Here is a 22,854-nt window from a genome sequence, read left to right on the forward strand (position 1 = left end):
CCTTCATTTTCTCTTCCTCCCCTTCTACTTCCCTGTGGGTAAGATAGATTTCTATACCCAACTGAGTGTACCTGTTATTGCCTCTTTGAGCCATTTTCTATGTGAGTAAGGTTCAAACATTACCCACTCTTACATTTCCACCTGCACTTTAGAAGCTCTTTTGCGCCTCTTTTATGTGAGATAATTTATCCCATTCTACCTCTCCCTTTTCTTTCTCTCAGCACATTCCATTTTACTCCTTCATTTTAAAAAAATATCTTATAGTCAGCTCACACCCATGCCTTCTATGTATACTCCCAATTGTTCTAATAATGATAAAGTTCTTAGGATATACAAATATCATCTTCCCAAGTAGGAATGTAAACATTTTAACCTTATTGAATCCCTTATGATTTCTCTTTCAGGTTTACCTTTGTATATTTCTCTTGAGTCTTGTATTTGAAAATCAAATTTCCTATTAAGCTTTGATCTTTTTATCAGGAGTGCTTGATTAAATATGTCAGATAGAACACTCTATTTCAATGAATGTGCATTTTTTCCTTTGAAGGATTATACCATTTTTCTGAGGAGGTGATTCTTGCTTATAATCCTTACTCCTCTGCCCTTTGGAATATCATATTCCGAGCCCTGCAATCCTTAATGTACAAGCTGCTAAATCTTGTGTTATCCTTCCTATAACTCTGTGATATTTGAATTGTCGCTTTTTGGCTACTTGCAAGAGTTTCTCCTTGTCCTGGGAGCTCTGGAATTTGATTATAATATTCCTAGGAGTTTTCATGTGGGGATCTCTCTCAGGAGGTGATTGATGAATTTCAATTTCCATTTAACTCTGTTGTTCTAGGATATGATGGAAGCTAATAATCTTTAAATTATTTCTCCTTGATCTATTTTTCAGGTCAGTTGTTTTTCCAATGACATATTTAACATTTACTTCTATTATCTCAAACTTTTGATTTGTGTTGTTGTTTCTTGATGTCTTATGGAGTCAATAGCTTCCAATTACCCAATTCTAATTTTTAAGGAATTATTTTCTCCAGTGAGCTTTTGTACCTCCTTTTCCATTTGGTCAGTTCCATTTTTTAAGGAATTCTTCAGTAAATTTTTGTACTCCCCCCCCCCTCTCATTTGCCAATTCTACTTTTTAATTGGTTCTCTTCAAGCAAATTTTTGGACATCCCTTTCTATTTGGCCAGTTCTGCTTTTCAAGGCATTCTTTTCCTCATTGGATTTTTATACCTCTAATTTTTTGTGCCTCCTTTTCCAGACTATTCTCTTTTTTTTCAGAAAGCTTCATTCTCATTTCTTTTCCCATTTTTTCATTACCTCTCTCATTCAAAATCATTTTTTGGGTTTTTCTAGGGCCTGAAACCAGTTCACAGTTTTTTTTTTTAGGTTTTGGATGTAGCTATTTTGATTTTATTGTGTTTTGATCTTCTGCGTCACCATGGTCATTTTCTATAGTCAGGTTCTTTCTGTTGTTCTTGTTTGCTCATTTCCCCAGCCTATTTCTTGACTTTTAACTTTATATTAAAGTTTGGTTCTGCTCTCATTCTGGAGGGACCACTGTTCCAAGATTCAGGTTTTTGGTGTTGCTATGTTCAGAAATAGTTCTGAGAGTCTGTAAGTTTTCACTTCTTTCAAGGTGATGTGATCAGAGTGGAGGTGTATTCATTGTTCTCCTGGCCTGTGCTGTGGTTTGTGAGTGACCACAAATACTCTTTTATGCCTTGGAATTTTGACTGTGATCCGTGCTCCTGCTAGTGCTCCTTCTTGCCCTGGGACTGCATCCCAGAATTGTGTGTGGGCAGTGCAATAGAATTCTGCATCTATAGCCAGCAAAGAGTCCCCTGTAATCTTCTGACTAATTGTCTTACCACCTTACCATCTGTGGGCTGAGACTCTCACTCTGGAAACCACCACTGCTGTTCCTGCTGGCTTGCCAGGCACAGGCTGTGCTGGACTGTGCTCTACTCTTACCCTAGTGACATGGACCTTTGCTGCCAACCTTCTAAATTGTCTTGAGCTGGAAAATTATTTCACCCCGTTTTATGTTGGTTCTGCCACTCCAGAATTTGTTTCAAGTGTGATTTTAACATTTTTTGGAGGGGAATTTGGGATAGCTCAATTGAATCCCAGCCTTTGCTTCACCATCCTGGCTCTGTTGTCTCCTGTAATTTCTGAAGATACCAACTAGTTTTTCTATTGATTTCAAAAAGAGTCTTAACTATAATAGTTATAAATTAGCCTATGAAATACATTAATGCTAGTCGGGAACAGACAAAACAGAAAGATTACTAATGACATCACTGATTGGTTGTTTTTGTTTTGTTTCTACTGCTTTCATTGGTTTTTTTTTTTTTTCCTGCAGGACATGCATGGGATCCTTTTTATCATAACACATTTATTTTTATTTGGTATATAGTCTTTGGCATAGGTTCTGAATAAGTCAGCCAGCACTCAACAAGTCCATGTGGCACTGAATGGATCATTACAGGGATTTCTAAGGGTAGTGTAGTACAGTGGAGAGTACCAGATATGGAGTTAGGAAACCAATGTCTGATTCCTGGCTCTGCTGCTTCCTCCCTGTATGACTGGTCTAGTTTTTCAATATCTCTACTTCTCTGTTTCCTCCACTGACAAAAAGAAAGTACTGGACTATGTGATCTCTAAGGTTTCTTCCAGCTTGAAATCTATCATTCTAGCAGATAGGCCTCTGCCATGCAACAGTTTAAATTCTAAGGGAAAATAATACTAGTAATCAACGATGAAGATGAAGATAATAATAATGGCTAAAATTTATATAGCACTTGAAGGTTTGTAAAGTGCTTTTTATTTATTTTTTTCATTAAAAATCCTTTATATTCATTTTATGTTGTTTTGATAACACAGAAATTAGGGGAGGGAGAAAAAATCCAAAGGGACAAATACAACTGTGCTTAACTGAAGAGCACAGCATCTCTCCAAAGTTCTCAGCTTTCACGGGAGTCTAGAGATGGGAGGGGAGCAAACCCTGTACATCATCTACTATATAATTTAATGAAGGAATTCAAACCCAGAGCTGGGCAGAGGAGGGGAGCCGCACACTCAGGACCTCAGCTCTCCTCATCACCCATCATCTTCTCTTTCCTGTTCGTCATTCCCTGGTCTGTCCACTTCTGCATCCTTCTGAATGTTGTGTAAAATACTTTTATAAAAATGATCTTATTTTATTAGACAGAAGAAATGAGTATAAACAAGAATAAAAATCAGAAACAAAAACTCAACCCATTACAGCTATATAAAATCATATATACATATAGCAAGGACATGGAACTAAAGTAATTAGAACTGAGCAAGGTTAATTAGTGCTGCAAGAATGGTCTTAATGTTCTTGGAAAGAAAGGTGAGACCCACCATGGCATAGCAAAGCAAAACTGATAAGGAAGGTGGAAGTTTTCTGTTGTTAATGCCCCTTCTTTTTTCTCTGTGAGTCCAGTGTACAACCTGCCTTCCTGTTCTGATTCAGTTTTTCTGGGCAAATAAGTAATTTAAAACCCAAAGCTTGGCAATTAGAGCTTGTGCTGCCCCTTTGTTAAGTTCCATGAGTCTAAAAACAAGCAGCAGTGTGTTGGCTTTGTTTATTTCTTGGTATTCTCTTCTCATTTAAGTGTATTTGGCAAAATGCAGGTTTTACCTGGGATCAATTTTATTCAGTCTCCCCTGCCTCATTTACAGAAAAATAGTCTTTATATCCTTTTAAACATGTGTTCTCCTATTCTCTTTTTGGGGATTTGCATCTAAATAACCACTACTCTTGGCTGTCCCAAGTCTGTGGAGTCAAATAAGCAGTCCATGATGCCAACCTTCCAAAGCTATTAATGGAGATTTTATGGGTGGGGAGGGTTGGTAATGGGACTGACTTTAGACCTTAAAAAAAATGCATTGGAATAGAATTGGCTAAGGGTGAGGTGGGGTGAGGAGTAAGGGGGAGAGGGGAGAGGAAGAGAGAATGGAAAAAATGATGCAAACTACCTTGTTAGCCACATGTACCCTGAAATGGTATAATTATGCCTCACAATTTAAGGTTCCGTTCTGGTTGAATAGCCCAACTGACTTATGTATGTACCAAGGGACCTAAGAGATGTGTAATCGTAGTAGCATAGCTTCCAAGATGAAGGGGACTTCAGAGACTTTTCAGTCCAATGCCCTTAATTTACAAAAGAAGATGCTGAGGCCCAAGGTCACTAAGATTCATGGGTCGTATAAGATCATAGATATAGAGTTGAAAGCAAACTCAGAAGGCCGCTGAGTACAACACCCTTCACTTTTTAGTTGAAATTGAGGCACAGAAAAGTTATTATTTACCTAGGATCATGTAGCTAGTAAATTTCAGACACAGGATTTGTACCCAGGTGTTAATGACTCCAAGTCCAGTAAGGTCTCCACCATGGCAAGCTCCCTCTCAGAAGGAGTACTTGAACTGAGGTGCTCTATATCCTGGGCCACTTTTCTTTCCATTGTACCTACTATGCATCTTCCCAAGAACCAGAATATACTATAGTCAGATCAGGGATCTGACTTAGATCCTCTTGTGACCTTTGGCTTATACATCATGTGGGTGCCATAATGGCTAGTGTTAGACTAGGAATCAGGAAGACCTGAGTTTGAATCCTATCTCAGATAGTTAGCTGTGTGACAATATTTGTAAAGTACATTACACAGTGCCTGGCACATAGTAGGTATGTAATAAATGATTGTTCCCTTCCCCCTTTCTCGTCATGGAAATTTCTTAAACTTTGATCCAACCTCCTTTTTCTCATCTGTAAAATAGGATTAATACTAGCACTTACCTCATAGGGTTGTTGCAAGATCAAACAAATGGCATGTGTAAAGCTCTTGGCAAACCTTAAAAAGTGCTAGGTGAGTGTTAGCTATTATCATTATTTAAATAAAATGTATGGCATGGCAGAGTTTGAGCAGAAATGTAGGAGTGCAAGTTAGCCTAGTTTTTCAGTCTGTACCTTTTCCTGAAAGTGGAAATTTTGGGAGAGAGATTTAGTGGGCTGAAAGTTTAAAAACAAGGATTGTTTCAATTTTTAAAAAAATATTCTCAGCATCGAACACAGAGTCTGTCACATAGTAGGTGTTTAATTAATTTTTGTTGATTGATTGAAAATAGATTGTCTTTTTCCCTTTCTCCCAGTCAGAAATTAATTATGTCAATGAAGATTAAATTATTCTGCTCCAGAAGTACGGCCAATGCAAGGGGAGTCGTTTGCAGATGTGCTTAAAATAGGTCACTCTCTGGGGGGTAGCCTCAGGGACGCTGGCTAGCCCCTCAGAATTCCTGCCGCACCTAGGAGCTGGCTTGCATTCCAGCAGAAAGCTAAGACACAAAGGCCTAGGTAAAGCTTTTGTTCTCTGATTGGGTGGAGCTACACATACTTGGCAGCTCAGAGATTGACTTTCTTCCTTCTCTGCCTTAGGGTCATGAGGCTGCTGGCCCCTCTCTGTCTGGTCCCCTACTTCTATTTCTCTCCTAGGACTTAACCTGAATGCTTCTTTTCCTACGGTGGATGGGTGGGCCCTGGGAGCTCAGCAGAATTATACAGACTTTTGTGTTTCATGGTTTAGGAAGGCAGAAGTAGATAAGTAGCCCCCTCTTTCACTCCAAAATCTGATTGTACCCTTAAAAGAATATTTTTGGTTTCTTAGTAATTTCTATACAACATAAGGACACTAGATAGAGAGAGAGAGAAAGAAAGAGAGAAGGAGAGAGAGAGAGAGAGAGAGAGAGAGAGAGAGAGAGAGAGAGAGAGAGAGAGAGAGAGAGAGAGAGAATGTGTGTGGTGTGTGTGTGTGTGGTGTGTGGTGTGTGTGTGTGTGTGTGTGTGTGTGTGTGTGTGTGTGTGTGTGTGTGTGTGTGTGTGTGTGTGTGTGTGTGTGTGTGTGTGTGTTGGCCTGAGGAGGGAGGAAGGTTGGCTATAGAGGTGGGGAACAAGAAATAGTCAGGCATTTCTATTTTCAGCCTGCCTTGTTTGAAACGCCTGGCGTCCAGCTAACCTCTTTAAGAGATGAGCTAAGCTTTGCTGTGAGACAACTTCCAAGGAGACCTAGCGCAGGGACCTGGTTGGCTTCATTTCAGCTTTTTGCGGTAGATGGCACTCGATTCCTTCAGTTTTGCCTCTGCCACCAACAAACAAGGGAAAGTCAGCTTCCCCCCTTCCCTCTTTCTCCCCATTGCACGAGCAGCCTGGCTACCTATGTTACTGCTCAGGGAGAATGTAAATATGAAACAAAACATTTTATGCATTTTGAAAGAGCAGGGCTTTCTTACTAAGGCTCAATCCTGATACTCCAGAGACTTCTTTGGAAACTCCCTCTTCTACTGAACTTATCATTGTAACCTTTCATTCACTCAGCAAAAGGTACTACAAAAATCTCAGCTCATTTACCTTTGTCTCCTCTGACTTCTAATGCCAACTGAATGGTGGTCTGAAAAACAAAGATACAGCAGCTTTCTCCCCTCCCCTTAATGTCCTCTCCCCAAACCTCCCCAGTGACTTCTTTGCCCATTATTTACTGGATCAAATAGAACATTGATTTAATTGTACCTATAATATTTTATTTTTTTCTTTGAATATCTACTCCTGTGGGGGAAAAGATAGTCCTATGAGGGCAATTTTTCTCTAGTCATACACAAAGCATAAGGTTACATATCATTTCAGAGACTAAAGACTTGAAAAACTAGCATGGTAAATTTGTAATTGGGAGGGAGGTCTCTATGCAAATATGTATAAACACACAATATGTGTGTATATATATATACGTATATATATGTGTATATATATCTGATAAATGTATACGTATGTGTGTATATGTATATATATATGAATTGTATAATTTATGGATGAATACTGACTCTGGAATCAGAAAACTTGGGTTCATCTTTTGTCACTGATGATTACTATCTGTGTGACCTTGAGCAAGTAATTTAGCTTCCCTGGGTCTCAGTTTTCACATCTATAAAATGAGAGGGCTAGAATAGATTATTTTTGAAGGCCCTTCCAGCTTTTAATTTGTGACCTTATTATCCATCTTGTAGACTATTTATTTGTTCATCCATATTATATATCATCTATCTTTCTGTCTATCCATGTAACTCTCATCTCTTTGTCTTCACAAGAAATTGTGTGTAGCCAGAGCCCCCGTAAGGTTTCCTTAACCCTGTTGCAATAACCTTATTGAAACAGTATATACGATTGTTTTAAACTAGAATGTGTTATACTACAAATTTATATTAATAGATTTACATTATTAGTATATAATTAAACTTCACCGTATAGTCTTCCAAACCTCATTATAGCATCATTTGGGCACTTACACATATTTACTATTGTTCTTAGGAACTCTAATGGTATGCAAATTACTTGGGACAAAGTAACATAATTAAATTTACTGGCATACAATAACCTTATAACTCTTTGCATCTTTAGAAAAATGTTAATATGTAGTATGTCCTTCTTTTACTTCAGTCCCTTATTTTACACAATTTGACAATGAGGTCACAAGATTTTGATTTTTTCCAGGTCTAGCCTTGGTTATAGACTATAGGTTCTTAATAAATTTTGAATAAAGCAAGTTTCTAGGCTACTGAAGCATGTTTAACGTTATCTCTTAGGTGAATGTCTTAACCTTTTGTGATATGTGACATATTGGAAGACCATGTTTCTGTATTCCATCTCTATCTCTTGGGAATTGTTGTAATTCTGGGACAATCCTGATTCTCAGGATATCAACATATCTATCATGTCATCATTCCCTCAATGGGGATAGGACTGGAATTTTAAAAAAGCCCAAACATTTTTGGGTGGATCTCTTACAGTCTGATGAAGATGCCCAGATCTTACAGACTTACTTGGATTTCTTCTGATGACAGTTTTGGTATACTTTGAATAAAAAAGTGGATTTTATCAGCAAAAATTACTTTCTCCAATTTTTAATGCTCTCATTTTGTATTGTCTTGCCTATGAAAAGCATTTTTTTCTTCATAGCAATGATTAGTAACCTATGATACACTGTATAAGAATCAACAAAAATCCTTAGAGATAAGGGTCCCTTAGAGATTCATCCCTTTGAATATATTTGATTATTTTCTGAGAATGAATTAGGCCACTTTTTAATGATAGCTTGTCAATTCTTGACATTTTTCATTGTTTTCCTTTGTGTTTCAGTATGACTGATCTTGTTTCATTGTGGGTTTGAATGGCCTTTGAAATGCTTGACTTTTCCATGCCAACAGATCCTGCAATATCCCTAATGGTCATTGAATTGTGCTCCTTAAGAGGTATAGCATTTATGCATTTCCTTTGAGTAATATTCACATATGGGGATATAGTGCTCAAGGCTATGTCCAGTGCATGGGAATGAGTGCCCAGGGAATGGAGTTTTCATCTGGGGAGTCACTGGGAGTGTTAGTGGAATATGAATGAATAAAAAACCATTTATTAAAATGGTTACAATCTGCAAAGCACTATAATAAGTACTGGAAATAGAAATAAAAAAGCAAGGTAATCCTGGATCTCAAAGATCTTACTTTCTAATAGAGGGAGACAACATATACAGGAGATTCTAGCTTTTAGCAGATTGAAAGTCCTCATAGCCTTTAGGGATGAAGCAAAGTAGATGTAATGCATCTTCTTTAGCGCCATTTCCGTTGATAAGACCTTGTCTGTTTCTGATGTTGAAACCATTTGATGCCAAGGATTCAGGCATTAAGAACTTCCTTTCTTGGACTGTAAGTAGCTCTTGTTGCTTAAGGAGTCGGCACATGTAGTGGCTGTTGCAAAATTGTGTCTCCACAAGGGTTACTTGCCTAGACAACGATTGAAGGGAGTAAGGCAGGTGGTGTTGGGCTAGAATCAATGTTGGTTGTCTGAGGAACGTTTCTATTTTCCAGCCTCTTGCTCATTGCTGGCAATTGGTTGGTTGATCCTTAGTGCTATTGGTGGTGATAAAGGTCTTCTTTTCATGTGGTGGTCTGAAAGTGCTGCTATTCCTGTAGCTCTTAGTTGAAAGGTCCTGGGCTATCTCCACTGGCATAGAAGGGGGTAGAGGTATTGACCATGGATTGAACTGTCTGTATTATACCACCTCCTGTTACCCTCATGATGCCTTGCTACCTTGGCTAGGCTAGCTTGCGTCCTGACTTAGCAGGGTGGTTGCTCAACCATTGGTGGTGGTAGTGGTGATGGGAGTGGCAGAGCCTTTCTCTATGGAAATTGTTCCTCTGGATGGTGGCTGGTAACTTTGGGCATGCCACTATTCTTAGGGCTCTTGGGTTAACCTGTCCATTGATAGCAGTTGACAAAAAAATTTTTTTCTGGAAGATTTAGATTTTTAATCTATAATACCCTTTCCCTTTTGCTTGGCTACCTTCTGTTATATTCCTGCTTCTCATTATTGCTATTTATTTCATCTTTTTTTTTCTTGGTCATATATACATACATAAATATGTATATGTATGCAGACATGCACAATATGTGCATATATACATATACATACATACATATATACAATACACACTCATGTTTATATAGTACACACACGTTTGATGGGCACCCTAGAATTTGTAGATTTTATCTCAGGGCAAAATTCTGAACAGAACAGGAAGAAGCCATTGGGTGTTGTTTGGGATCATTAGGATCCCTCCCCTCCCCCACTTCTTTAGCTGGTCCATAATTCTTCTTTTCTTTGTCATGCTATACCTTATCCATCTTCTCCATTTCATCAAACTTGGAATTTTCTGTCCTTGCCCATCCCACTGAACACTTCTCTGAAAATTCTGTAAAATCGATAGGAACTTGAGGATTTTTCCCCCTATGTTTTTCTTCAAAGTGTATTTGCACAAAAAAAAGCATAAATGGACATTTTGTCTTTTGTGCTTTTTTGAGTTACCTTTAACCATCTGAGCCTGTGTTGTTCTTTATTTTTTTATCCATTCAAGTGGCAGACCAACAGTTATCCTCATCCCCTAGGGGGAAGGTATCTGTGAATGAAATGAAATGAGTGAAAAAGCATCCTTGAAGCATCTCCTGGATCCTGAGCGTTCTACCTGGCACTATGGATACAAATTCAGAAGTGAAGCTAGTTGCTGTAACTCTTTCCAGAAGCAATAGTAGTGTCAGTCTGCTTAATGTTTCCAAGACAGAGGTAGAGGGGGACAGGTGAGGGACAGAGTTTGCATGTAGCAACAGGGAAGAATGCAAAATGTCCGAGACAGATGGGATTTGACATTATGACCTGATGCTGGCTAGGTATAGTGGACCTAGTGATTCTGAAACTTATCCATTTGTCTAGTTACACTACATAGAGCTAGAGCAGGGTTCCAAATCTGAGTGAATTAACTCCCCAGTCTTTGGAGGTCTGGTCAGAAGGGTACCTTTCCGTGTGAGTAGAGGAAGGCAGTGGCAGAAAAGTAAGAGCATTAGACTAGGAAGCAGGTGATCTAGGTTCTAGTTTTATATCTACTAACTACCTCTGAGGCCTTAGTCAAATCACTCTGCTTTTTTCTGCCTTTATTTCCTCATTGGAGAAATGAGGGGATGAAGATGGGGAAGGGGATTTGGACTGGAAGACCTCAAAGTTCCCTGTAGCTCTAATATTAGGACATTCCCTAATTAGGACATACTATAACTGATTTCTTTTATTTTTTAAAATTTATTTATTTTTAGTTTCCAACTTTCAGTTCCACAAGCTTTTGAGTTCCAAGTTTTCTCCCCCTCCCTCCTATTGACCCTCCCCAAGATGGCATGTGAACTGATAGAGGCTCTACATATTATATTCATACTGAGAAAGTGGAGTTTGGAAAAATCAGAAGCAGCATTAGAATTCACAATGCAATAACAACTTTAGGTGGTAGGTTCTGACTAGTCTATTGTCTTTCCTACTATCTGAAGATGTTTTTTCCTAGAGAGGATTCAGTAGATTTTGGATGAAAAAGGGGAAAATCCTCTGCTGAGAAACAAGTCTTGTGTCTGTGTGTGTGGCTTGGCTATTAGATATCTTTCCAGAGGTCTCAGACTGTTGCAATAGTTTTGCCAATCCCTCAATTACTGTTTTTCTTTCATGAGGAATTGTTGCTAGAATGTGCTCACCCTTTTAGGGAGCTGTGAATGTGGTTATAATTGCTTGTTTCTAAGAGAATTGGCTAGACAGTATAGTGCTGGTAAAGTTACTCAAACAAATGGAATGTAGAGGAGATCCTGAGTTTCATTCAGATTTAATCTTGGCTGTGGGGCCTTATTGGTCGCTGAGTGACAGTGTCTCTGATGGATCACAGTGTGATTATAAGAGGTATGAACCCAGCAGAAAAGTTTTACAAATCAAAGTGCCTCAGATTTATTTGTTAAGTGAGATTTGACATTTCTGTGCTTTGCCTGTGTGTGTGTTTCTTTTTTCATTTGCTAGTAAAATCGCTAAATTTCTTTTTATAGGTCTCTATACAGACACAACCAAGTACTATCTTTTCCAATTGAGTTTATTTCTTGTTCTTCTTGCTTCTTATAGGAGGTTCTGAGGATAATTGAATGTATATGATCTTTAACCTTACACAATACCCTTCAGGAGCATAGAATGACAAGGCAGTTAGGAAGGGGAGAAGAGTGGTTTGATTGTACGCATTAGATCAATATAGAATTCATCAAACATCCATATTATTAACTACAGCAATAGCCTTTGAAACTATTGATCATAAAATTGTACCAATTCAATTACAATGATTTAAGTGTTTAGACCCAGAAGAGAGCTCAGGGATCATCTAGTCTAAACCTGAAATTTACAGATCAATCAATCAATTAACAAATATTTATTAATCACCTGGTATGTGCTAGGCACTGTGCTAAGAGCATGTCACAAGTATATTTAATTTTAAATTATGTAATTTTATATAATGTTTATTTATATTATATATCTTAATATTATATATGACATAATATATATTATATATGATATATAATGCACATTATATATCATATATATTTTATTATATATGATACATAGTACATATAATATTTAATTATATAATTATATGTAATATATGATTATATAAAATAATAATGTAATTAGTAATTACAAGGATACAAGTGACAAAGAATGATCTGACTCCCTCCTTTCAATTAGCTTGTACTTTATGAGTATGTAGAAAAATGCACATAGCACAAATACACACGCAGTAGTTAAACTGAAAGTACTATGGAAGGGAGAACATTAACAATTCAAGTTGATGCAGAAAATTATGTCTTAGTTGCATGTTAAAGGAAGAAAGAAACTCTTTATATGAAAGTAGGGAGTACATTTTAGTCATGGAGAACAATCGAAACAAAGGCAGAGAGGCATGAGATGGAATGTCATAAATGAGGAACAGAGAGAAGGCCAGGATGGCTTGATTGAAGAGTGTGAAAGGGCAGGATGTTATATGATGAGACTGGAAAGCTGAAGAAGTCCAAGAATTGACTACTGACTTATCCAAGGTCTTACAGTAAGGAGCAAATCTGGAAGGTGTACCCAAATTCTCTGATTCTAAATCTAGTGCTCTTATCACTAGAAAACACTGAAAACAAAGTGATAAGAAATGGCTAGTTTTTAGCTCTTGAATCCATCAGGAGTTATGTCCATCATGACACCTTTGCATCACCTAATTCCATAATCCTTCTCACCTGCCCATGTACCTAAGGATCTCTGGGCCTTGCCATATTCCTTGCTGATGGAACTTAAAAACCTTTGGACCTTTCCAACTGCTTGTATATGTTATCTCTCCCAATTAGAATATGAGCTCATGGAGAGTAGAAATTGGCTCGCTTTGACAATACTTGGCATCATCTATGCTTAATGAATTTGTTCATTCATTGAGAAGAATCCAGAGGTTGTCACATTCATTTATGACTCAGACTACTACAGTTAAAGGCATTGTTAGAACTTTTCTAAATTTCATGTTTTTAATTGAGGGAGGGAGGGAGAGAAGAGAAAGGGGAGGGAAAAGAGAGAGAGAAAAAACATAGCATATCATTTTCCTCTTATGGCAAGATTGTTTAAGTGGGGCTTATCTGCTGAAGCAATATGTCTCCACCAAAGGTACTAACTTACTATTAGGAAGTTACTTAGGCATGAAAGGAAAATGGAGCCCCCTGTTTTAAGATAGAAGAGTCCAACCAAGATTGCCCTTGTTTTAAAAGCAGGTTGACTGGTCTATTAAAGAATATGTGATAAAGAATAATTTCATATTGCCAGAAGTACCAATTCAACCAATCAAAAAAATTCAGTAGTTTTCCATTTATATTTCAGGGTCTTTTCCTCCCTGATAAATAAACCTTGCATATTACCCTTCCTCTCCTCTGTCACTGAAACCACTTATTCATGTTCTCACAATTTCTTTCCTTGACTATTATAATAGCCTCCTATTACATAGGTGTATGGAGCATATTTTAAAAGGGTATGTACCCAGAAAATTTTATTTATTAAAGGTGAATACTACTAGAATACTTAATTTTAAAGGATATTATTTTTAGTCTCAAAATGAAAAAAACCCCTAAAACTTGAATGTACTTGATTTAAAAAAAATTAACACCTGTTTTACTTAAAAAATACAAACTTTCCCAAAGCTTTCCTTTTAATCAAACTTCCCTTCCCTTTATTCTAAATAAAAAATAACCTTTTCTACTGTGATATGGAGCTCTTGCAAATGTGCAGATTCATCATGATAAGAAGCTGCTTACAGGAGAAAAGTGATAGATTTGAACAGGCATGTGGATATTTCCTAACTAGTTCAAATCAGTGAACTACGTGTTGAAGGAGAAGCATTTTGATTGGCTGCAGAGACATTTAGAAAAACTTGTCAACTTAAAATATGGTATTTTTACCTCATTTTCTTCTGTGGAATTTTGGTGGCTCTTTTGCTCATGTTGTGCCCAGAAGGAATTAGAGTTTTGAAAGGTAGGGAGAATGAGCCATAGGAAGATGTGAATTGGCACCCAGTCCAGTGTGGCCCGAGAGGCAAGGAGAGATCTTTGAGATCTTTGAGAACAATCTTTGAGATTCTAGCCCAACAGGATTTGAGACTATAGCCCATGCCAACCATCATCCTGTATCTGGACATGAGCTTGGTGGGACCAAAGACACTGAGGAACTGAATTAAATTTGGGATCGCTCCCTACTTCCCTTGAGTTTGTCTAGGAGAGGGTGGTGGGGATGGGACTTACTCCTCCCTTTGCCCTTTTGTTTTTGCTGTATCTTTGAAATTCACATGCCTTTGTAAAAACCGTCTCATGTCAAGTGGTTAAATGGAATCAGAATTCTAGTTTCCTCATCTCCTCACTAAATCGAGAAAACGTAGCCGGTGCACACTTGAACCAGTGGGAAAAAAGGGATTCCCAACACCTAGGGTACCCTAGAACCCTGAGGAGAAAGATATAACAAGCCTGGACCTGAGAGAGTGGCACTAGAATCAATGATCTTACACTGTTGTATCTTTTTAACTTAAATGACAACAGCAACCCCTAAACCTGTTTTTGACTGAACCCTCTCTCCTAGACATGAGCATTGTTATGAAAGGCCTGTGATGGAGTTTAGAGACTGATGACCAGAGGATTATCTTTTACAATTTAAAGGGTCATGTTTTTGGCCTCCCATGCCCATATCAAAGCAGAATACCAGCAAGCTTCGCTGTGGAAAACAAAGTGGCCAGAGGAGTTAATGGGGAAAAATAACTAATTGATTTTTCCTTGACTTTTCTGCTGTCCCTGCTAGTATTGGGGTTGTTGGTTGGGGTCCTCTTGGGAGCAGGGAGGAGGAGGTCAGATGGCCTATTTGACCCTGCCTGACCTATAAAGGAGTTGGACTCCAACAAGCACAAGTGTTACCAGAACATGTGATGCATTGATGAGGAAAGAGTGTGATGAGGGTCATAAAAGGGTAGGTGGGAGGGTGAGGATCAAGTCATCACAGATGCTTTTTTTTTGGTTCTCCTCTGCTTAGGAGTATACTGTGATGTGAATACTAAACAAAATGTTTGCTGATTAGAAATTAATAGTCTCAATAATGCTTCAAAAATAACAATGAGTTTAAGCCCAGTTCTAAAAGGAAAAAGAAAACCCTTCTTTCTAATTACTTATAATTGGATGATCTGAGGTATAGGGGTTTATTCAGGGAAGACTAGACTTTCTGGTGTGAGGGCTGCTTTCCACCTTTAGTTTCTTTTCCCTGTGGCTCCAAGAAACTGTAGCATATGCAATGGTCACACACCAGTAAACCATTTTGGCAGATGGGCTAAACCAGATTGAGGGCAGCTGAGGGATCTCAAATCTGTAGGTGACTTAGGAGGGTGTCTACCCCAAACATGTGAAGACTTTCCCTGGTAGAATGGGTGGATGAGAACAATTTGTTCCAACAACCATGAAGACAACTGAAGCAGGAGATGTGGAGTTCTTAGAATATGGTTAGATATCGAGGATGCCAAGGTCACCTACTGCATCTTCAGCCATCACCAGTCTTCTTGACTCTGTCCTGCCACTGGACTGTGAAAACTCTAGAAGAGAGAGTGAGGCTGATGACTTCATGCAACTCTGCCTCACTTAAATCCAATTTATGCATGGATCAAAATACATCACCCATATCACTTTATCATTTTTACTTATCTCAAAGTCCAGTGGTGATAGGCAAGTGATGAAACAGAAGGTGTAGACATACACTGGGACCTCTAGTCACAACCTTGCACACAGGTGGCCTGGTCCACAGGGTTGTCTTCTCATTGGAAGCAGCAGTGGGATTCGGGAGCCCGTTGGCTATCTGAGCAGTCTTTTAAAGACCACACTGCTTACCTCCCACTGTGAGGAAGAGGCTAGAAAAGGTGCTCTAAAAATTGTCTGCTTACCGAGCCCTGGCCTGGTTACTGAAGTGGGAGAGGATCCCACCTGCAGTTGAAACACATGCAAAAAAAAATGTACAAAAACCTCTGCAAAGATGATTATAGTCACCATCAGTACATGGGATGTGTATACACTTATAGAAACCACAAAATCCAGTAGACCTGAAAGACAAGCAGCTCTTGTTAAAAAACTTAGCAGATATAATATCCAAATAGCACTCCTGAATGAAACAAAGCTGGCAAATAAAGACCAGCTTACTGAAATTGGAGCTGGATACATGTTTTTCTAGAATGGTTACAGTGAAGGGGAGCACTGTGAAGCTGGTGTAGGTTTTGCAATCAAAACTAATCTGCGCAGTAGCTTGTGTGCCTACCAAAAGGAGTAAATGGGGGGGGGGGTGGAGCCAAGATAGTGGAGTAGAAAGACACATATACTCTAGCGTTTTCCCCTCAGCCCACAAAATACCTCTAAAAAATGACTCTCAACAAATTCTAGAGCAGCAGAAGCCAGAGAACAACAGAGTGAAAGAGGTTTCCAGCCAAAGGTAACCTGAAAGGCTAACAGGAAAGGTCTATCTCAGGGGATGCTGAGCAGAGCAGAGCCCAGCCCTGGCCACTCAGAACTGGGAGGAACAGGACCTGAGCATGACCTCTGGGGCAGAATTCCCAGCAGGGAGGGTCCCAGATCCCTCAACCCACAAGCTACAAAGAAAGCTCCAAAGGTCATTGTGGGAGGGCTTTCCCAGCTGGGTGAGAGGGGAGCAGGGTCCCCCCAGCAGAGTCGACAGGAGCAACAGCAGCAACTGCTGGTGGCTACGGTGGCTGCAGAAGCAGCCTGAGTCCATTGTCCAGGCAGGTCAGCTTAAAGCCTCTGGGGGAACTGAGCACCTGATGTGAACCTCAGCCCTCAGTGGTGGCCCTGCCCCCACCCAAAGTCCCAGGGGGAATTGAGCAGATGATCTGAATCTCAGGTTTGAACATGGTACTGGGGGAGGAGGAACACTAGGAACCCTCCTCTTGACAAAGGATGCAGAAGTCAAATAACTGGCTGGGAAAATGCCCCCAAAAGGGAAAAAAATAAGACCACAGAAGGTTATTTTCTTGCTGAACAGGTGTCTCCTCCTATCCTTTCAGATGAGGAAGAACAAGGCATACTATCAGAGGAAGTCAAGGATTCTGACTCTAGTACCTTCAAAATGAATATGAAATAGGTTCAAGTCATAGAAGAGTTTGAAAAGTGAGTCAGCATCTTGCTAAAGGAGAACCAAAAAAATGCTGAGGAAAATAACGCCCTTAAAAATAGGCTAACTCAATTGGAAAAAGAGGTCCAAAAAACCAATGAGGAGAAGGAGGCTTTAAAAAGCAGAATAAGGAGGAGGAGACAAGATGGCAGAGTAGAAAGATACACATATGCTAGCTCCAAACCCACAGCCCATAAAATACCTGTAAAGAAGAACTCGCAGCAAAATCTGGAGCAGCAGAAGCCACAGAACAATGGAGCAGAGGAGATTTCTGTTCCAGAGAGACCTGAAAAACTGACATGAAAGGTGGGTTGTGCACTGGACCCAGAGCAGAGCCCAGCCCTGGCTTGGCCGTGGCATCTAGGGGAGCGGATCTGAGCAGGCTTCGGGGACAGAATCTCGAGTGGCCATGCAGATGCCTCCACCCACAGATGCCAAAGGTTGGTGAGAGGGTCTTGTCAGCTTGCCAAGAGGGGAGCGGGGTGTCCCCATAACTCAGGCCCCCTCGGGAGGCAGCAGTGGAGGCAGCAGCAGACAGCAGCTCCCAAAGCAGGCAGGAGCTTGGATCCATTGTTGAAGGTCTCCACATAAACCCCCTGAGGGAACTGAGCCCCTTGTGGTGGCCCTGCCCCTACCCAAGAAGCTGAACTTAATCTCACACTGAATAGTAGCCCTGCTCCCACCCCAAAGCCCTGAGGCTAGGAAGCAGCATTTGAATCTCGGCCCCCAAGTGCTAGCTGGGCAGATCTGGAGGTGAGGTGGGTGTGGAGAGGATACTCAGAAGTCAAGTAACTGGCTGGGAAAATGCCCAGAAAAGGGGGAAAAAAAATAAGACCATAGAAGGTTACTTTCTTGGTGAACAGATATCTCCTCCCATCCTTTCAGATGAGGAAGAACAATGCTTACCATCAGGGAAAGACACAGAAGGCTTCTATATCCCAAACATCCAAAATAAATATTCAATGGGCTCAGGCCATGGAAGAGCTCAAAAAGGATTTTGAAAATCAAGTTAGAGAGGTGGAGGAAAAACTGGGAAGAGAAATGAGAGAGATGCAAGAAAAGCATGAAAAGCAGGTCAACACCTTGCTAAAGGAGACCCAAAAAAATGCTGAAGAAAATAACACCTTGAAAAATAGGCTAGCTCAATTGGCAAAAGAGGTTCAAAAAGCCAATGAGGAGAAGAATGCTTTCAAAAGCAGAATTAGCCAAATGGAAAAGGAGGTTCAAAAGCTCACTGAAGAAAATAGTTCTTTCAATATTAGAATGGAACAGATGGAGGCTAATGACTTTATGAGAAACCAAGAAATCACAAAACAAAACCAAAAGAATGAAAAAATGGAAGATAATGTGAAATATCTCATTGGAAAAACAACTGACCTGGAAAATAGATCCAGGAGAGACAATTTAAAAATTATGGGACTCCCTGAAAGCCATGATCAAAAAAAGAGCCTAGACATTATCTTTCATGAAATTATCAAGGAAAACTGCCCTGAGATTCTAGAACCAGAAGGCAAAATAAGTATTCAAGGAATCCACCGATCACTGCCTGAAAGAGATCCAAAAAGAGAAACTCCTAGGAACATTGTGGCCAAATTCCAGAGTTCCCTGGTCAAGGAGAAATTACTGCAAGCAGCTAGAAAGAAGCAATTCAAGTACTGTGGAAATACAATCAGGATAACACAAGATCTAGCAGCTTCTACATTAAGGGATAGAAGGGCATGGAATAGGATATTCCAGAAGTCAAAGGAACTAGGACTAAAACCAAGAATCACCGACCCAGCAAAACTGAGTATAATACTTCAGGGGAAAAAATGGTCTTTCAATGAAATAGAGGACTTCCAAGCATTCTTGATGAAAAGACCAGAGCTGAAAAGAAAATTTGACCTTCAAACGCAAGAATGAAGAGAAGCATGAAAAGGTAAACAGCAAAAAGAAGTCATAAGGGACTTACAAAAGTTGAACTGTTTACATTCCTACATGGAAAGACAATATTTGTAACTCTTGAAACTTTTCAGTATCTGGGTAGTTGGTGGGATTACACACATACACACACACACACACACACACACACCGAGCACAGAGTGAATTGAACAGGATGGGATCATATCTTTAAAAAATGAAATCAAGCAGTGAGAGAGAAATATATTGGGAGGAGAAAGGGAGAAATGGAATGGGGCAAATTATCTCTCATAAAAGAGGCAAGCAAAAAACTTTTTAGTGGAGGGAAAAAGAGGAGAGGTGAGAGAAAAACATGAAGTTTACTCTCATCACATTCCACTAAAGAAGGAATAAAATGCACACTCATTTTGGTATGAAAACCTATCTTACAATGCAGGAAAGTGGGGTATAAGGGGATAAGCAGGGTGGGGGGGATGATGGAAGGGAGGGCAATGGGAGGAGGGAGCAATTTGAAGTCAACACTCGTGGGGAGGGACAGGATCAAAAGAGAGAATAGAAGCAATGGTGGGCAAGATGGGATGGAGGGAAATATAGTTAGTCTTATACAACATGACTATTATGGAAGTCATTTGCAAAACTACACAGATATGGCCTATATTGAATTGCTTGCCTTCCAAAGGGAATAGGTGGGGAGGGAGGGATGAAGAGAAGTTGGAACTCAAAGTTTTAGGAACAACTGTTGAGTTCTGTTCTTGCTACTAGGAAATAAGAAATACAGGTAAAGGGGTATAGAAAGTTATCTGGCCCTACAGGACAAAACAGAAGATGGGGACAAGGGAAGGGAGGGATGATAGAAGAGACGGCAGATTGGTGATAGGGGCAATTAGAATGCTCAGTGTTTTTGGGTGTGGGGAGGGGACAAATGGGGAGAAAATTTGGAACCCAAAATTTTGTGAAAATGAATGTTAAAAGCTAAATAAATAAATTTCAAAAAAAGAAAATAAAATAAAAGGAAAAAAACCCAAACAAACAAAAGCAGAATTAACCAGATAGAAAAGAAGGTTCAAAAGCTCACTGAACAAAAGAGTTCTTTAAAAAAAAAATCTAGAGTTCAGGGAAGCTAATGACTAGGAGATAAATCAAGAAGTTAAAAAACAAAACCAAAAGACTGAAAAAAACAGAAGATAATGTGAAACATTTCATTGGAAAAACAACTGCCCTGGAAAATAGATCCACGAGAGACAATTTAAAAATTATGGGACTACCTGAAAGCCATGATCAAAAAAAGAGCCTAGATATTATCTTTCATGGAATTATCAAGGAAAACTGCCGTATTATTCTAGAACCAGAGGGCAAAATAAATATTGAAAGAATCCACCCATCACCTCCTGAACAAGACCTGAAAAGAGAAACTCCTAGGAATATTGTGGCCAAATTTCAAAGTTCCCAAGTAAAGGAGAAAATACTGCAATGAGCTAGAAAGAAATAATTCAAGTATAGGATAACACAGGATCCAGCAGCTCTACATTAAGGGATCAAAGGGCTTAGAATAGGATGTTCCAAAAGTCAAAGGAACTGGGATTAAAACTAAGAATCATCTGCCCAGCAAGACTGAGTATAATACTTCAAGGGAATAAATAGTCATTCAATGATATAGAGGATTTTCAAGCATTCATGATGAAAAAACCAGAACCGAATAGAAAATTTGACTTTCAAACATAAGAATCAAGGGAAGCATGAAAAGATAAACAGGAAAGAGAAATCAAAAAGGACTTTCTAAAGCTGAAATATTTACAATCCTACATGAAAAGATAATCTTTGTAAGTCTTGAGACTTTTATCAGTATATGGGTAGGTGGAGGGATTATACACACACACACACACACATATACATACACATGTATAGATAGAGAGTACAGATTGAGTTGAATCAGAAGAGATGGTATCCATAAAAAACAATAAAATTAAGCACTGAGAGAGGAAAATATTGGGAGGAGAAAGGGAGAAATGGAATGGAGCAAGCTATCACTCATAAAAGAGATAAGAAAAATCTTGTTCAATGGAGGGGAAAAGGGAGGAGATAAGAGGGGAAAAGTGAAGCTTACTCTCTTCATATATAGCTTAAGGAGGGAATAACATGCTCACTAAATTTAGTATGAAAATCTATCTTACTACAGTAAAGTAGGAGAGAAAGGGGCAAGTGGGGTGAGGGAGATGACAGAAGGGATGGCAAATGGGAAAAGGGAGCAACTAGAAGTAAACACTTTTGGGAAGGGACAAAGTCAAATGAGAGAATAGAAGAAAAAGGGGAGGAAAGAGTAGGATGGAGGGGAATATAGTTAGTCTTATACAACATGACTATTATGGAAGTCTTTTGCAAAATGACACATATATAGCCTGTATTGAATTGCTTGCCTTCTCAGTGGGGACAGATAGGGAGGAAGGGAAAGAGAGAAGTTGGAATTCAAAGTATTAGAAACAAATGTTGAGAATTATTATTGCATGTAATGGAGAAATAAGAAATACAGGTAATGAGGTATAGAAATTTATCTTGCCCTACAAGAAAAGAGAAAAGATTGGATAAGGGAAGTGTAGCATGTGATAGAAGGGAGGATGCATTGAGGGAAGGGGTAATCAGAATTCAAGGTATTATGGGGTTGGGGGGAGAGAGGGGGAAAAACTGGAACTCACAATTTTGTGGAAATGAATGTTGAAATCTAAAAATAAATAAATAAATACAGTGAATGACAGGAGTGAGTGACAGGTTCATGATAATGCTATTGCTAGTTGCAGGAAAACCCCATGCCACCATCATCAGTGCCTATGCTCCCACCATGACAAACCCTGATAAAGTCAAAGAAAAATTTTATTTAGACCAGGAAACCTTCATAATTAATGTGCCAAAAGAGGATAAGCTTATGATTCTGGGTGACTTTCATGCTAGAGTGGGCTCAGATTACCAGACATGGCAGAACAGCAATGGTCACTTAGTACCGAAGACTAGTGCATCTCATGACTTTCTCATCACCAACACTGTCTTTGTTTATCTAAACACAATAAAACTTCGTGGATGCACCCTTGTAACAAGCATTGACATTTAGTAGACAATGTGATTAGAAGGAGAAGAGACAGGCAGGATGTGAGAACAGTGAAAGCAATGTATGGTGCAGAGTTCTGGACTGATTATGGACATGCAACAAAAGCTGTGGCACCAAGTCAAGATGACTACAAGAAGACAATGCCAACAGATTAGTGTTTCTCTGAGAGGGAACAGTTTGTTGCTAATTTGGAGGGAAAGGTAAACCAACATATTGTTGACAACAGTGGAGCAGAAAAGGAGTGGGCAGCTTTTAAAGACTGTGTGTACAGCACTGCATTTACTCATCTGCATCAGAACACTTGCATCATCAAGACTAGTTTGAAGGAAATTATAGGGAAATTCAGAAGCTGCTAAAAGAAAAACAAGAGTTCCATAGGGTTTACCAGCTGGATAGTTCATCCTTCTCTAAGAAGCAGCATTTAACTCCATCAAAAGGAAGTACAAGTGAAGCCTAGAGAGATGCAGGATTCTTGGCTCACTAAGAAGGTAGATGAAATTCAGTTTTATGCTAAGAATAACAATTCAGAATGCTTTTATAATGCCCTAAAGGCTATTCATGGGCCAAAGATATATGGTGCATCTGAACTACTTAGTGGTGAAGGAGCCACATTGATTGGTGGTAAGGACATAATTTTGGAGAGAAGTGCTGAATACTTCCATAGTGTTCTTAAAAGACTGTCATCAATCAATGCTGAAGCCAATGACCATCTACCTCAG

Source organism: Notamacropus eugenii, chromosome 6 (genome assembly GCF_028372415.1).
Source record: "Notamacropus eugenii isolate mMacEug1 chromosome 6, mMacEug1.pri_v2, whole genome shotgun sequence".
In the NCBI taxonomy this organism is placed as follows: domain Eukaryota; kingdom Metazoa; phylum Chordata; class Mammalia; order Diprotodontia; family Macropodidae; genus Notamacropus; species Notamacropus eugenii.